This window comes from Microcebus murinus, chromosome 10 (assembly GCF_040939455.1).
Source record: "Microcebus murinus isolate Inina chromosome 10, M.murinus_Inina_mat1.0, whole genome shotgun sequence".
NCBI lineage: Eukaryota > Metazoa > Chordata > Mammalia > Primates > Cheirogaleidae > Microcebus > Microcebus murinus.
Window position 1 is genome coordinate 83,896,546 of NC_134113.1, and position 15,831 is coordinate 83,912,376.

The window sequence follows — 15,831 nt, forward strand, 5'->3', positions numbered from 1 at the left end:
GACCCCCCCCCCCCCAACATGTTCTTTTTTATTCTGGGCCGAGCCTCCTCCACTCTTGCAGGGCTCATAGTCCACCCCTCCATAGTAGATAGTGACTTTACCGGGGAAATTAACATCTTAGCCAGTGCGCTTACCGGCCCTGTGTGTGTCTCTAAGGGACAGCGCTTAGCTCAGGCATTACCCTTGCCCCTTAATACATCCTTCCTAGCCATCGCCTCTAACCGAGATGCTTCTTGCCCTGGCTCTTCTGATCTCTATTGGGTCCAAGCTATCACCAAAGAACGGCCCACCCTGCGGCTAAAATTAGATGGTAAACTTTTTGAAGGCCTTCTTGATTCAGGCGCCGATTCCACGGTTGTTGCCCAAGACGTCTGGCCCGATTCATGGCCACTGCAGCCCTCCCTTACGCACTTACAAGGTATAGGACAGTCTAGAGATACTCTCCAGAGGTAAAAAATTTTGACATGGGAAGACTCTGAGGAAAACAGAGGTACCACTCAACCCTTTGTAGTCCCGAGCCTACCTGTTAACTTATGGGGGGCGTGATATCCTTGCACAAATGAATGTCGTTATGTGCAGCCCCAATGAAGTTGTAACCAGCCAAATGCTTAAACAGGGATTCCTCCCAGGACAGGGCTTAGGCAAAAAGAGTCAGGAACTAAGAGCACCCTTAACCACCCTCCCTAAGTCAGACAGATCAGGACTAGGGTTCAAAGACCATTTTTCGTAAGGGCCATTGATCCCCCTGCACTTCAGGCAAATAAAATCACTTAGAAAAGTGACTCACCTGTCTCGATCGATCAGTGGCCCCTCCCGTCTAACAAGCTAGCCGCAGCTACAGCGTTGGTGCAGGAACAATTAGCTGCCGGACACATAGAGCCCTCTACTTCACCATGGAACACCCCCATTTTTGTCATTCAAAAAAGGACTGGCAAGTGGCGGCTGCTACAAGACTTGCGGGCTGTTAACCAAACAATGGTTCCCATGGGGGCACTCCAGCCTGGTTTGCCTTCGCCCATAGCTACCCCCAGAGGCTACTATAAGATAGTCATTGACCTGAAAGACTGCTTTTTCTCCATACCATTGCACCCAGATGACTGTAAGCGCTTCGCCTTCAGTTTTCTGGTAGTAAATTGTATAGGACCCTCCCCGCGTTTCCAATGGCGAGTGTTACCTCAAGGCATGGCCAACAGCCCTACCCTTTGCCAAAAATATGTGGCTCAGACAATTGATTCTTTTAGAATTCAATACCCTCAACTATATGCCCTGGGTAAAGAGAGAACCCATCACAGCCATAACACTCGCAGTTGTTTTGGGCCTTGGTGCCACAGGGGCTGGGACAGGCATAGCCTCTCTGATCACCTCCAACCAACAATTCCTACAGCTCTCTGTTGCCATCGATAATGACCTCCGAGAGCTACAGCAAGGTCTAAAATATCTCAAAGAATCCCTCGCTTCGCTTTCTGAAGTAGTGTTACAAAATAGAAGAGGCCTAGATTTAGTGTTCCTCCAAGAGGGAGGTTTGTGCGCAGCACTTAAAGAAAAATGCTGCTTCTACGCAGACAAAACAGGCCTGATAGAGGATAGCATTGAAAAAGTTAGACAAAGCCTTAAAAATAGAAAGAAACAGAGAGAACAAAGTGAGGCATGGTATCAAAATTGGTTTTCCACATCCCCCTGGTTATCCACATTGCTCCCCAGTGTCTTGGGGCCGTTTGTAGGTTTTTTGTTGCTTCTCACCTTTGGGCCTTGGGCATTCAAAAAACTAACCAACTTTGTCAAGTCGCAGGTAGACGCAGCCACACAAAAATCGGTCTCCGTGTTTTACCAACGGCTGGAACAAAGAGGCTCCAGAAAAGACCTCCATACAGAGCCTCCCCATACAGCCACAGAGGGTCTAAATTTTTCAAACCTTGCCTCAGACATGGAACGCAGTTGGTTCCAAAGGCTGTGGAGACGCCCATGACGGGATTATCGCAATGCTGTGTACCAGGTGCACACCCCCACCAGCAGTGAGGTAACTCCATGATGGGAATATTGTAGGTCCATGCCTGGGGGCACACTTCATCATTAGAAGTGCCGGAGCTGGATGCCACCTACATAGCCTAAGACAGAGGCCTCACCTTCACATTAATCACACAATCTTGTTTGGGGTGCTGGTCGCAGAAGCCCATCGCGTAGCCTAAGACAGGCTCTCCACCAACCTGTGTAAATCTCCCTCATATTAATAAAAAGAGGGGGAGATGTTAGAGACTAAGACCCTGAACACCCCAACGACTTGTCCTACGCAGGGGCTTCGCCTTGGAAAATTCCCAGGACGAAAATAAGCACCCAACCCTCCAGCTATAGCTCCAAGAAGAATGCATTCCATGACGTGCTTGCTCCGGGGTGTGCTACCTGCAATTGTTTGCTCCAGGGTGTGCTACCTGCTATTGTTCCCGACCCCCTGACAGGTTGGGGTTGAGTGATCAGTCACAAACAGTTTCGATGCCGATAAGATGCTGATTGGGGCTGATTGACCCAAACCCGAGCCTCATCATCCCCCCACTCTATTTTTCTGTTCATACTTCCTTGTTTCTGTATGATTATAAAACCAGCAGAAAATCTAAGTAAAGTAGACCTTGACAACCATTTGCTTGGTCTTGTTCCTTTCTCTCGCTCATCTCTTTCAGGCAAGGTCCCCCTTGACCCCCGTGAGTAACAAAAGGTCCCGCGGGCCGGGACAAAATCTAACATTAAAGGAGGAATTAGATATTTAATACTAAACTACTCTTCTCAGCTACCTATAAATTACTGAAATGTACAATATAGTAGTTATAAATGGTTCACATTTAGTACAAGTTTTTAAATATACTGACTTTTTTTGTATGTTAGGCTGTGAGTATATGAGAGTTCTTATTCATATCCTTTGTATGTCTGTAATATTTCTATAATAATTATTCCATGATTTTTAAATATTAAAAAAAGAAGAAGTATTTCTCCTCCATGAACCCTAGAAAACACCTGATGTATTAAGCATCATGTTAATGTCTAAATTTATGACAGTACTATCAAATGCCATTGTTAAAATTTATGAACAGGTCAACTCTTGGAATATGGAAAAAAATTCATGCTTCCTTATTAACTCTTTAGACAAGAAGAGCAAAGGTAGTGAAAATGAGAGTATGTTTGACCAATCAAAAAACAGATACACTGATAAGTCTCTGAACATTCACATCCTTTGCCCCACAATTTCTATTTGTTTTTTGTTTGTTTGTTTGTTTTGAGACAAGGCCTCACTCTTGTTGCCTAGGCTACAGTCCAGTAGAGTCATTATAGCTCAGTGTGGACTCAAGCTCCTGGAGTCAAGTGATTCTTTTACCTCAGCCTCCCAAGTAGCTGGGACTACAGGCATGTAAATAGTCTTGTAAAAAAATTAGCTTGACTAATTTTTCTTTCTTTTCTTTTTTTGTAGAGATGGGCTCTTGGGCTATATTACTCAGGCTGGTCTTGAACTCCTGGTCTCAAGTGATCCTCCCACCTCAGCTTTCTCTATTTGTTTTCGCCTTAGTAATCCATCCCCTAGATGAATTTTGCTGGCTAGATGCTAACTGCTGCAATTCTTCCTTTCTTGCCATTAGCAACTTGTCCTCAAAGAAAAGATATGTTCCTGATATAAAATCATTCTTATTAAACTGTAATTTAAAAGATTTATTCTCAAGGAAAAAATATAGCTCCAAGGAAAATTTGTGCATACTTCCAAAACACATCACAGTTCATCTGAACTGGAAAAAAAAACAAAGATGTGTTCTAGACAGCAGACAAGGTGTCTGCTAGACATCAAGAAGACATCAAGATTCCTTGGGAATCATCCATGCTAAGTGACAGCCAGGGGAAAAATTCTGTCTATATTAGTAAGTTACAGATTCCATGTTCTAAACTTATGTCACAGATTCCATGTTCTAGACTTGTGGGTTTTTACTCTTTACAAAGGAGATCTTAGACTTATGCTTTAAAAAATGTCAGAAATAAAAATCTCAGAATATTTGTAAGATTTTACTAAGACATGTATGAGGGGACTTCAAAAAGTTCATGGAAAAATGGAATAGATAAAAATTATAAACTTTATTTCTCAACAAAAGTGCCAGCAAGGCCAAGACACTTTTATAAGTGGTAATACCAGCTATTCCACCCCTAAAGAACTGAGGGTCCTGGGAATTTAACCATGTCTAGGTAGTCTTTTTTACATTATTAGCTGAAGAAAAACGGAACACCCTTTACAGATTTTTTTAAGATTAGGAAACAAAAAGTAGTCAGAAGGAACCACAATAGAATCGTAAAGTAGATGCCTAATGATTTCCCATTAAAACTGTCATAAAATTGCCCTTGTTTGATGAAAAGAATGGGCAGGAGCACTGTCATGGTGAAGGATTATTTAGTGAAGCTTTCCTAGGCATTTTTCTACGAAAGCTTTGGCTACCTTTCTCAAAACAGTCTCATCATAAGCAGATGCTATTGTTCTTTGGCCTTAAAGAAAGTCAATGAGCAAAATGCCTTGAGCGCCCCAAAAAACTGCTGCCACAACCTTTGCTCTCTTGATGAGTCTATTTTGCACTGACTGGACCACGCCCACCTCTTGGTAGCCATTGCTTTGATTGTGTTTTGTCTTCAGGATCATTCTGGTAAAGCCACGTTTCACATTCTGTTAAATGCTTCAAAGAAATGCTTCAGGATTTTGAGCACTCTTGTTTAAAATTTCCATTGAAATCTCTGCCCTTGTCTGCAGCTGATCAGGGCACCATGGTTTTGGTACTCACTGAGAGCAAAGTTTGCTCGACTTTAGTTTTTCAGTCAGAATTGTGAGCTGTCTACGGTGCTGGCCATTGTCTGTGCTGTTAATCATTGATTCTCTTCAATTAGAACAGGAACAAGATGAATATTTTCCTTGCAAGTTGATGTGGATGGTCTGCCACTGCAGGCTTCATCTTCAACGTTATCTCATCACTTGTTAAAAATGAGTTACTCATCTGAAGCTGAGTGCAGTGGTGCGTGCCTGTAATCCCAGCTATTTTGAGAGGCTGAGGCAGGAGGATTGCTTGAGCCAGGAGTTCAAGACCAGTCTGGGCAATATAAACAGGACTCTGTCTCAAAAAAAGGGGGGGGGGTAAAATAATAAAAAAAAATTGTAAAAACCAAGTTATCCATTGGTAAACTGCTGATTTCTTTGGGGATCCCCATAAGCTTTTCGTAAAGCGAGTCACTGATTTCAACACTCTTCCATCCAAGCTTCACCATAAATCTGATGTTTGTTTTTCTTCAACTTTAACAGAATTCATGCTGCTCTGACAGGGGCTCCTTTCAAACTGATGTCTTGTCCTTCTTAGCACCTCAAACTAGATCCTGTTCAGGCATGTTCTAACAAGTTAGTACGAGTTTATTTTGGTGCAAAAATTTTTTGAAATCCATGCACAGTTTTCTCATAATATGCATTTTCCACGAACTTTTTGAAGTCCCCTAGCATTTTTTTATTAAAGGGTCTCTAAATTGCATGTTCAATGTCAAGTACTTTACTTCAACATACTGATGTCAAATTGAAACCACCCTTTATAAAATTAATAAAGGGCCACAAGGTGGGAACCTTGGTAAGGGCTTGAACTCTGCAATGCTATGGGCATAGTTAAAAATAATATATATCTATATCTATATCATCTATCCAGCCATTGTTCCCCAGCTTGCTTTCCTATAATTGCTTAATACTCAGGAGTCACATAGCTGATGGTCATAAAGATTCTTAGCTTTTCTGCATTGTTCCCATAGATAACATCACCCTTGTGAAACCTAAGCCTAGTTTTTGAGGTATATTCCAGGCCCTGTGTTCTGGTGGACCAGCTAACAAACCCAGACCAGTGGCCCATACCAAGGAACTGACTCAACTGGTCTTGCGACCCCCCACTAAGGAGCTGACTCAGCACAACAAGATAATTTCTACACTCCTATGATTCTACCCCAAACCCAGGCAATCAGACCCAATTGCCTAGTGTTTTGCCTGCCAAAAACGATCTTTAAAAACCCTTTTCTCAAATTTTTGAGGAGAGGGATTTGAGAATTTCCTCCCATTGTGCGTGGGATGTTAAGCTTTCTCTGCTACAGCACCTGCTATCTTGGTGTACTAGCTTCCTCTTGAGCAGCTGGCGATGAAACTGGTTGGGCTGTAACAAAATAAGGCCAGGCCAACATTCAATCTGCCGAGTACCCTGGGGTCAAACCACCAGCCCATTTCAGGCTCCTAAATAGTTAAGGATGGGAGGCCTTGCCTCCAGATCTATTAATATTTGTACCTTCTCTTTTCAGAATAAATGAGGATTTGAGAACATGCACAGTAGTTGTTAGACTAAAGCAAGGAAAATTATTTAAATTAGGTTTCAAATTTAACAGGGTTGCCAGAATGAGAATCTAGCTGGTAACCAAAATCAAACTATCAAATTTTCAAAATACAATCAAACAAAAAATCCCCTAAAGTAAGTGAGTGGGCCAGAGGAGCAACCAACAGGAATTTTACTTCCACACAAGTCTGATGTGTTTCACTGAAGAGGCAGAGAAGGCTTAGGACTTAAGTAAACTGTAGGAATAAGGCCATTCTTTAACTTCCCTGGCAGCATTCAGGATAACAGAGAAGAAAATGCCATAATATAAAGAAGAGATAAAATTTAAAATGGAAGGGTAGGGGGTGGTTGGTTGGTTGGTTGAAGAATTGCTCAGGATTATGGTATGTTGTAATTTAAACTGTCTCAAGGCTCAGTCTTCCCCACCCCTCAAGGAAATTTATGACAGATTTGGCAAGGAGAGCATGCTAATAGTCAAATGAAAGAAAGACATTCTAGAAACTGTAGAGCCTGAGATGGCTTTTTTGCATTCTAACCTTAGAGCTTAACATAGGTGGGAGGACTTTAAAAAAAAAAAAAAAAAAGAAAGGTTACTTTATTATTATTGCTGCTATTACTTTCACTTTTAATCTGACCTGCAAAAGCTTACTTTTTATTATTCAAGCTGGTAACATCTGAGGAAATACAGGTTACACAAAACTGAAAATGTTTAGAATGAGTCAGGCAGGACTGAACCTACATATGTGACTTACTGAAAAGACCTTGTGTGACAGGTGCTAGGCAAATATCTGGATGTGTGAATTCAGGAATAATGTAAAGAAATACCAAAGCGAACCCCAAAAGAAGAAATTCTAAAATATGATTCCTAGACTAAATGTCTGCATAAACTCAAGAGAGTACCTGATAAAAGGTTGCTGAGAAGCATCCAGATGAGAGAAGAGCCATTAAGTTGGGTACTACAATCAAGAGAGGCTGACAACCTGAAATATCGTGGGTGAAACTAGGGCACCATTAATAAAACATTGAGAAAATTACAAATTGAAGCTAAACTCATGTGAATTTGCAGAGGGGTTAATAGCCATCTACTAACGGCTTAATTAAAGTGTTAAGCTAGGTTAAGCAATGGGATTATATATATTTTTGATATATCTACCTTAAATCATTTATTCTCCTGAGAGCTCACTGAAATAAAGTAGTTTTATATTGAGTCAGCTGACTGTGAATTTGTCAAAAAGCCACTGTGGGGGGAAGCCAAAGTACAGTGACTGTGGCCCTAAAGACACTGTGCCAATCCATTCACCATTCTATCTCTGACAGCCAAACAACCTTGCTGTTTAAGGGATACATTAGGAAGGTTTATCCAAATTCTCAATGGACCTTGGAGTTTCAGAGTTCTCGGGCATAAATAACAGTTAACAAAGAATTACTTACAGTTAAAAAAAAAAAAAAAGGTCCCTGTCAAATTATATTATTGGCTCATTTATAAAAATTAAATTACATAATGTCTAATAATTTCAATGTGTTTCTTAAACAATAATAGTACAAAATGGGTTTTGTTTTTAAAGCACAGCAATCTTCACAAAAGTAGAGAACAAAGAAACAGAAAATATAAGCCTCTAAATACTATTATTCGTTGATACGAACTGAAAAACATGAAAAGGAAAAAATTTAATTCAATACACATTTAGTGAATGCCAAATGAGTGCTGCTAGGTTTCCACTAAGAGTTTATACTTGACTAAATGTGATTTTATTTAACATTGTTTTCATAGTTACACAAACAAATTTGAGGTATTTTAGTCAAAAGCTTTATTATTTTGTCTACCATGCCAAACACAGAACACCTAGGTATTCAGCAATCACTCTATTTTTAAGTTTGCTAAGAAACTGAGACTACTTTTACATTTTATCATGTATGCATTGTTTTTTTAAACCACTGTATTATTATAAAGAGATTCCAAGTATGTTATTATAATATATGTTATATTATGTATATTACATATAATATATTAACATACCATATTATCATAATATAATATGTATTGTATAATATATATTATATTTTATTTATAAATAAGTATACTTCTATGAGTCTAGTATTTCAAATAGGATAGGTAATATTTTAAAAAAACTTTAACAAAGAAAATACATAATTGTTTGGAAAGTAAATTAAAAAGACAAAGATTTATTGAACACCAACTTTGTGACCAATATCATGCTAAGTTCTTTATATTACTATTTTGTCATCTACTAATCATGAATTTTGCATCCCATTATTTTACTTTTTAATTCTAAGATTATAAAATGAAAAATAAAAGCAAACTCATAATTTTTCCTTCATTTATCTGGCAACTCTGAATTACATAATATACAATGGAATGCGTATTTCTGGCAAATTAGCTTTAAAAGACCACAGAGGACTTATACACATTTTACACATTTGAAATAAAAAAGAACTAGTCGATTTTAAAACATCAACACTTATTTGTTTTCTCCCCACAGTAGCTATCTGTGAATGACTTATACACCTCATGATTCTTTGACCTGGTTCATGAATTAATCTTTTACTTTAGAAAGCTTAAATGAACCTCAAATTACCATGGTAAAGTACTGTACTAAAAGTAAGTGGAAATAACAGGATATGCATGATGCCAAGGCCGTATAAGTGAGTCAGTGTAAAGAAGTGGGAATAGATTTCTTGAGTATCATCACCCAGTCCTTGTCTCTAACAGCTAACCTTTCCTTTCCATGAATCCACAAGCTTACGTATACACCCACCTCCTTCACATGTGCCAATCCTGGAAAATGGCACAGTGGAGGCAGTTCACAAAATAATGATATTTCAAGAAAGCATCACATAATTGCCTGGCATTTGAAGGCACTAAGCTTTCAGTATTTTCTTCCTATTCCTCCCACCCCCCCCAACACATCGTTTTTCTAGAATTCTTTAAAGTACTTCCTATGCCTTAAATTCCTAACATTTATGTGTACTAACAAACAAGACATTCCCAAGGAAATAAACATGGTAATTTTATGCTTTCTCTTCAAATCTTAAAAAAATACAACGGTTTATCTCAAGCAGAGTAATACTATTTTAAGCTCTAGGAGAATACTCGGAAGATCTGGCTGCCAAGTTTATCCGTTAAAAATAAACAATCAAAATCATGTTCATTATGAAATAACAATTTATAGGTTTTAAATATAACATGATAATATGAGAGCATAGTATGGGAAAGATGCACAAAAATATCTCCCTTTAACTTCATGGTAAAACACGAACGCTTTAGATTTAAAAGAGAAAAAAAGAAATTACAAAACATTTAAATAAGATTATCTTTCTGTTGGTCACCATAATACGAGCTCAGAGGAAGTAAGAGCCCACAATGGCAAAATTATCATGCTCCAAACACTTCTGTAGCTAATCCAATAACTAAAGAGAGAACTAATTCTAAAATATGATATACAGAATAACTGTCACACCTTATATTTTACAAAGTATTGTCAATCTCATTTTATCTTAGAGTATTTTAAATGATCAATTGTCTTACAAAAAGCAACCTCTTATTTTTGCTCTTATGCTAAATGGGTCTTACCTTTTACTCTAGTAGATACAGTACAGAAACATGAAAGCAAAAAATTGTAACTTCATTAAGATATATGAACAAAAATGCTAAACTGCCCCAAAAGACAAATCCTGAAGTCTCTCAGCACACAATTCTGCCAGCATTATTCAGCACAAGTAACCAAATGAAATTTGTGGAGAACATGAAGGAGTATCATCATACCAATTTATGGACTTGTCACCTCAGAAATGTACTAGAAATATTTCAAAAGAATAAGATTTAGACTGCAGAAACAATTTTCTCCCAATCTCAGCTAAGCTGCTTGCTACATAAAGCTTCAGCATAGTGCAAAACAAGCAGCAGATATAAGTAAAGACATAGCCTTGCTAGGAATATCTGATAGATTAGAACAAAATAGAACAAAACAGCTAAACTCACCAAACAGCCTTTTACTAAAAATCTGTATTCTTCTCTTTGTCTCAGGTGTCTGGTTTCTAAAGACAAATTACATTCTTTCTGACAGAATGATGACAAAAGGGCACACCGTGATCCTTTTTCTGCTCTTTCCACTAGAAGAAAACTGAACTACACTGCAATCTCCAAGAGTAAGTACTTCATATGAGCATGCTCAGTAACTAATTTAAATGACTTGGTATTTTACCTCGGCATGTGATGACCTACTTCCAAACAAACTCAGAGAGCTGCAGACTCAACTGAAGATCATTAACTGCAATAAACTAAAGAGAACCACCAAATGGTAACTGATTTGTTTTTAACTTCTTAATTTTTGTGGTTCATTTAACTGGGAATGATTATTTCGACATGTTTATTAAAACAAGTCCTTAGGTTTCAATACATAACCAACTATGTCAACATAAGTATCCCAAAATGCTGAGATGAACTGGAAGCTACAAAATACTCAGGAAGTGATCTCAAAACATAAATATGACTACTGATAATTAAGCAAACTATAAGCAATCCATATTTTACTTTTCAACCTATTATTCTGTCCTTTTGCCTATTAACCAAATAAAATAATCTACAAACTATCTGGTGGTATTTTCATTTCTCCTCTGGAAATATTAGCAAAGAATTAATAAACTAAAATGCTCAATGCCTTTATTAAAAATGTTTGCTATCTTCAAAGTACAGTGATAGGATTTTTCTCATCTGTAAATTATATAATAGACATATTATACACCAACAAACCTTACCCAAATACTGATAAACCTATAAAACAATCTTTTTTTTTTAAGTTTGCATTTTCAAGAATAAGTTTTGCAAAAATGTCACAAAAGTCAACCAGTCTCTGTATATGTATTTATGCCATCAAATAAATAATTTGCCTGATTTATTGAATATAGTGCTGTAAAGGACATTAATTTGGGATGATGAAAATTATGGTCCAGAAGCTTATCCTCTGTTCCATTTCAATCTTCCATAAATCAAGATCTAGCACAGGTCCACCAAAACCAGCCACACCAAAACCAGACAGGCAACTCTTTCATATCTACTTCCCATTTTCACCTTAGGCAGATGAGCAAAAATAGGAAGCATTTGTACAAATGACACGAATCACACCCAGAATAGCAAGCCACTGACATCTTCAAAGGGGACCATGACGCTAATCAGGGCTTTTCCCTTCTTCACAACCCTTCCTGGTCACTTACATCATTTTCCTATTGTAAACCACCCACTCCCCACACAAATGTCTCATTTCTGTGAATAGTACCCTCATACTCCTCCACCCTCCAGCCCCCTAATTAACATGGAAGGTCTGAGTAAGAACACATAGGAAACAAACAAATTCCCTGGCAGCAGCTAAGATAAGGCCCTTCACAGATGGTGGAACAAGATCATCAAAGGTTCAGAGAGGCCACAAAAGTTAGAACAACAGATGGAACCACATCTAATTCCAACACCTTTCCAGAAAAAAAAGGGTTCTGTTCATAGAAAACTACCAACACATCATTTTCTTTTGTATTCTTATTGCCAATAAGCTTTTAAGCAGATATAACCGGAAGCTCTCAGGTGTGTGCTACATAGACATTCTATCTCAGGAAAAGAAAGAGCACAAGATCAAAACTAATACCATGAGTCACAAACATATCAAGAAGTATCAAATGTATATGTTTTGTGTACTGTGTGTGTCAGGGTGGAAGATTTATAGAAAGAGTTAAGTTATCTAAAGTACTTAAGGAAAGCTCTATGATTTCTGAATGAGGAAGTCAAAGTTCTCCATTAAAAACAGACAAAAAAAATCTAACTGTGATTTTTAAATATTTATTGAGAACATGTTACACATGAGGCACGGCGCAAGGCAATGCACAAAAACAAGCACCCCATCTCTGTTTTTATTTTTATTTACCTTTTTCCTTTTATTTCATAATATTATGGGGGTACAAATATTGTTAGGGCTACAAATATTGCCCCTGCCCCCCCATCTCTGTTTTTGAAAGAAATATACCAATAGAGATGATGAGGAGAGGGTATATATAATTAATGTAACTTATGATAGCAAAAGGTAGGTGCTTTTGTGTTCTGGAGATCTTAGAAGGAAAACATTCTGAGGAGGGGAATCAGTACAGTTTTTACGAGAGGGTGAACTTTCTGAAATGCCTAGATGAATAATAAGGATCTAGGCCAGAAAAGAGAAGGTCATAAACATATCAAGAGCAAACAAAGAGCAAAACAGAGGTCAGAGCCTGAGAAGTGGGACAGTAGGGGACCTGGGAATGGGCGTGGGGACTGGAGAGCTTGTGGACTGAGAACAATGGAAAGAGAAGGCTGTGGACAGTGGGAAGAGAGAAAAGAGATGAAAGCTAATTATTCTGGGCTGGAATCCCGGAAGAAGATGGCAAGAAGCATTTTACACTGTGGATACCGAAAAGTTAGGAGTGTGTGTTAAACAGCAGAGTGAGTTAACTCTAAGAAAGCAGATTAAAAAACAGGTAAAGGAGAGGCCGGGCGCTGTGGCTCACGCCTGTAATCCTAGCTCTTGGGAGGCCGAGGCGGGCGGATTGCTCAAGGTCAGGAGTTCAAAACCAGCCTGAGCAAGAGCGAGACCCCGTCTCTACTATAAATAGAAAGAAATTAATTGGCCAACTGATATATATATAAAAAATTAGCCGGGCATAGTGGCGCATGCCTGTAGTCCCAGCTACTCGGGAGGCTGAGGCAGAAGGATCACTGGAGCCCAGGAGTTTGAGGTTGCTGTGAGCTAGGCTGACGCCACGGCACTCACTCTAGCCTGGACAACAAAGCGAGACTCTGTCTCAAAAAAAACAAAACAAAACAAAAAAAAACAGGTAAAGGAGGATGGGTAAAAGAGGTGTTAACTTCAGCCACACTGGCATGGTACTACTCTTCAAATTCACTTTATTCCTCCAGACCACTAAATTACTCTTTAACATGAATTCCCTCTTTCTTCCATATATTTAACATAAGCATTGCTCTTTAACATTAATTCCCTCTTTCTCCCATACATTTAACGTGAGCATTCTGATTTACAATTGAGATCACCTTGCAATTACATGTATCCTTTAATCTTAGTTAGAGTATCTATTTAAAATCTTTTTTTTTTTTTTTTGAGACAGAGTTTCACTCTGTGGCCCAGGCTAGAGTGAGTGCCATGGCACCAGCCTAGCTCACAGCAACCTCAAACTCCTGGGCTCAAGTGATCCTACTGCCTCAGCCTCCCGCGTAGCTGGCACTACAGGCATGCGCCACCACGCCCGGCTAATTTTTTCTATATATATCTTAGTTGGCCAAATAATTTCTTTCTATTTATAGTAGAGACGGGGTCTCGCTCTTACTCGGGCTGGTTTCGAACTCCTGACCTTCAGCAATCCACCCGCCTCAGCCTCCCAGAGAGCTAGGATTACAGGCGTGAGCCACCTTGCCCGGCTAAAATCTTTTTATCTCATCACTCAAATATTCCTTAGCTTATAGTCTTACCCCTACTCTACCAGCAAAACCTGATATGTTTGCCATATGTTCCTTCAATCAGAATGAATGTCTAAAAATTCAGCCAAAGATATAATCTATTTCTGTGACAACCGAGTGTCCTCTGAAGACTTTACACAGTTTTAGTGCATGTGCATACACGAGGATGGACGGGTCTGTGTCCATGACTGAAAACATACCTAGCTTCCATCTCATACCTAACCAAAGAGAGGGGATGGAGGAGCAAGACTGGAAATGAATACGTAAGCCTTATACTGCAATTTGTTCCTCTTTTGTTTACATTAACAGACTTTATTTTTTAGAGTAGTTTTAGTTTCACAGCAAAATTGAGCAAAAGATACAGAGATTTCCCATTTTCTCCCCCTCCCAAAACACGCATGGCCTCCTGTGTTATCCACACTCCCGTCAGCACAGTACGTTTGTCATAAACGAGGAACACACACTGACACACCATTATCACCCGGAGTCCACAGTTTATGTTACAGTTCACTCTTGGTGTTTGTACATCCTATGGGCTAAGTCTACGACTGCAATTTGTTGTTGTTTTGTCTACCATAGGGTTCTATCAAAATCATTTAGGTAGCTGGAGAATACACACACACACACACACACACACACACACACACACACACACACACACTCACGCACACACATGCACACACTCAGGGACCAGACGCCTTTTAATCTGACCTTTGAGAGTGGCATCAAACATTTTGGAGAAACTCCTCAAGTTTTAGGGTTTTTCTCGCTAAGAGCCACTGCTCAACATGCTCACTACTACACAAGGAAAGACGGCCACATAAACAAATAATCGAAACACAAAGTTAGAAAACTCAAAAGGAAGTATGGTAAGGATACAATAATTCTATACGGGGGCAGGCCACGGATCAGGACATATTTGAGCAGGGATATCAGGAAGAATGAGTAAAATGTTTACATACAAAAAGGCAGGTGAGTATTTCAATAAAAGGAAACAAAGGGACAATTTGGGCAAGACATTGTATTGTGGGGTCAAAATCACTTAGAGAAGGCTGAGATGGGACTGAATCCAGAAGAAAGACTTACTAGTAACAAAGCATGTACTGAGTGCTTACTTCTGTCAGGCAGTGTGCTAAAAACTTCCCATGGATCATCATTTACCCTTGTAGTAACATTATACAATAACTTGGTTAAAAATCTCAAATAAAGATGAGAAAATGGATCTCTGTTAATTGTCTTACCCAGCTGGAAAGTCACAGAGCTGTGGTGTGACTCCACATAGCTTGATTCTACTGTCAGCACCCTAAGCCACCAAAATCACCTCACTACATTGCCTCTCTACTGGGAAATTAAAAAAAAAAAGTGAAAAACAACAGCTAGCATTTCTAGAATGTTTCAAACACACGATTTCACTTACTATTCAATTCTACCTGTTCTACAGATTTGGAGACAGAGGCTTATGCAGTGTTACGCAGACAAATGAGAGGAGTTGAAATTTGGACCCAGATTTTGGACTCCCAAACCCTTGGTCTAAATGAGATCCAAAGGGCAGTAAGCTTATGAAGAAAGCGAAGGATTTTCAACAGTAAGGAAGAACAGAAAGACGCAGGGGAAACAACTGTGAAGAGAAGAACCTATAGTGAATAAGAAGTAATGAACCCAAGGCAAGGGAGACTAGCTAACTCAGTTTTCATTTAGTTTTATTGCCAGATAATTAATATTTCATAAAACCCACCTATGGTAAGTGTACAGTTCAATGACTTTTAGTGAACTTATAGAGTTGTGCAACCACTACCACATCCAGTTTCCTAACATTTCCATCACTGTAAAACATTCCCTCGTGTCCCATTTGCAATCCCACTTCTATCCCCAGCCACAGGCAAACACTGATCTGTTCCTTCTGTCTCTATAATTTGCCTTTTTGGAAAATGTCATAAAAATGGAACCACACAATGTGTAATT

At 38.9% G+C, this 15,831-nt stretch overlaps 1 protein-coding gene across 15 annotated transcripts in view; it reads right to left on the reverse strand.

Annotated features, from left to right (window-relative positions):
• PLEKHA5 (pleckstrin homology domain containing A5) overlaps positions 1-15,831 on the reverse strand; it is a 246,680-nt gene that overhangs the window by 151,126 nt on the left and 79,723 nt on the right. The window contains exon 1 of one of the 15 annotated variants that reach the window (XM_020287597.2): positions 10,363-12,920. The exons of the other annotated variants lie outside the window; for them this stretch is intronic. The gene's annotated coding sequence lies outside the window, so the exon portion shown is untranslated. Of the gene's footprint in view, positions 1-10,362; positions 12,921-15,831 lie in introns of those variants that run through there. 15 annotated transcript variants of the gene reach the window in all.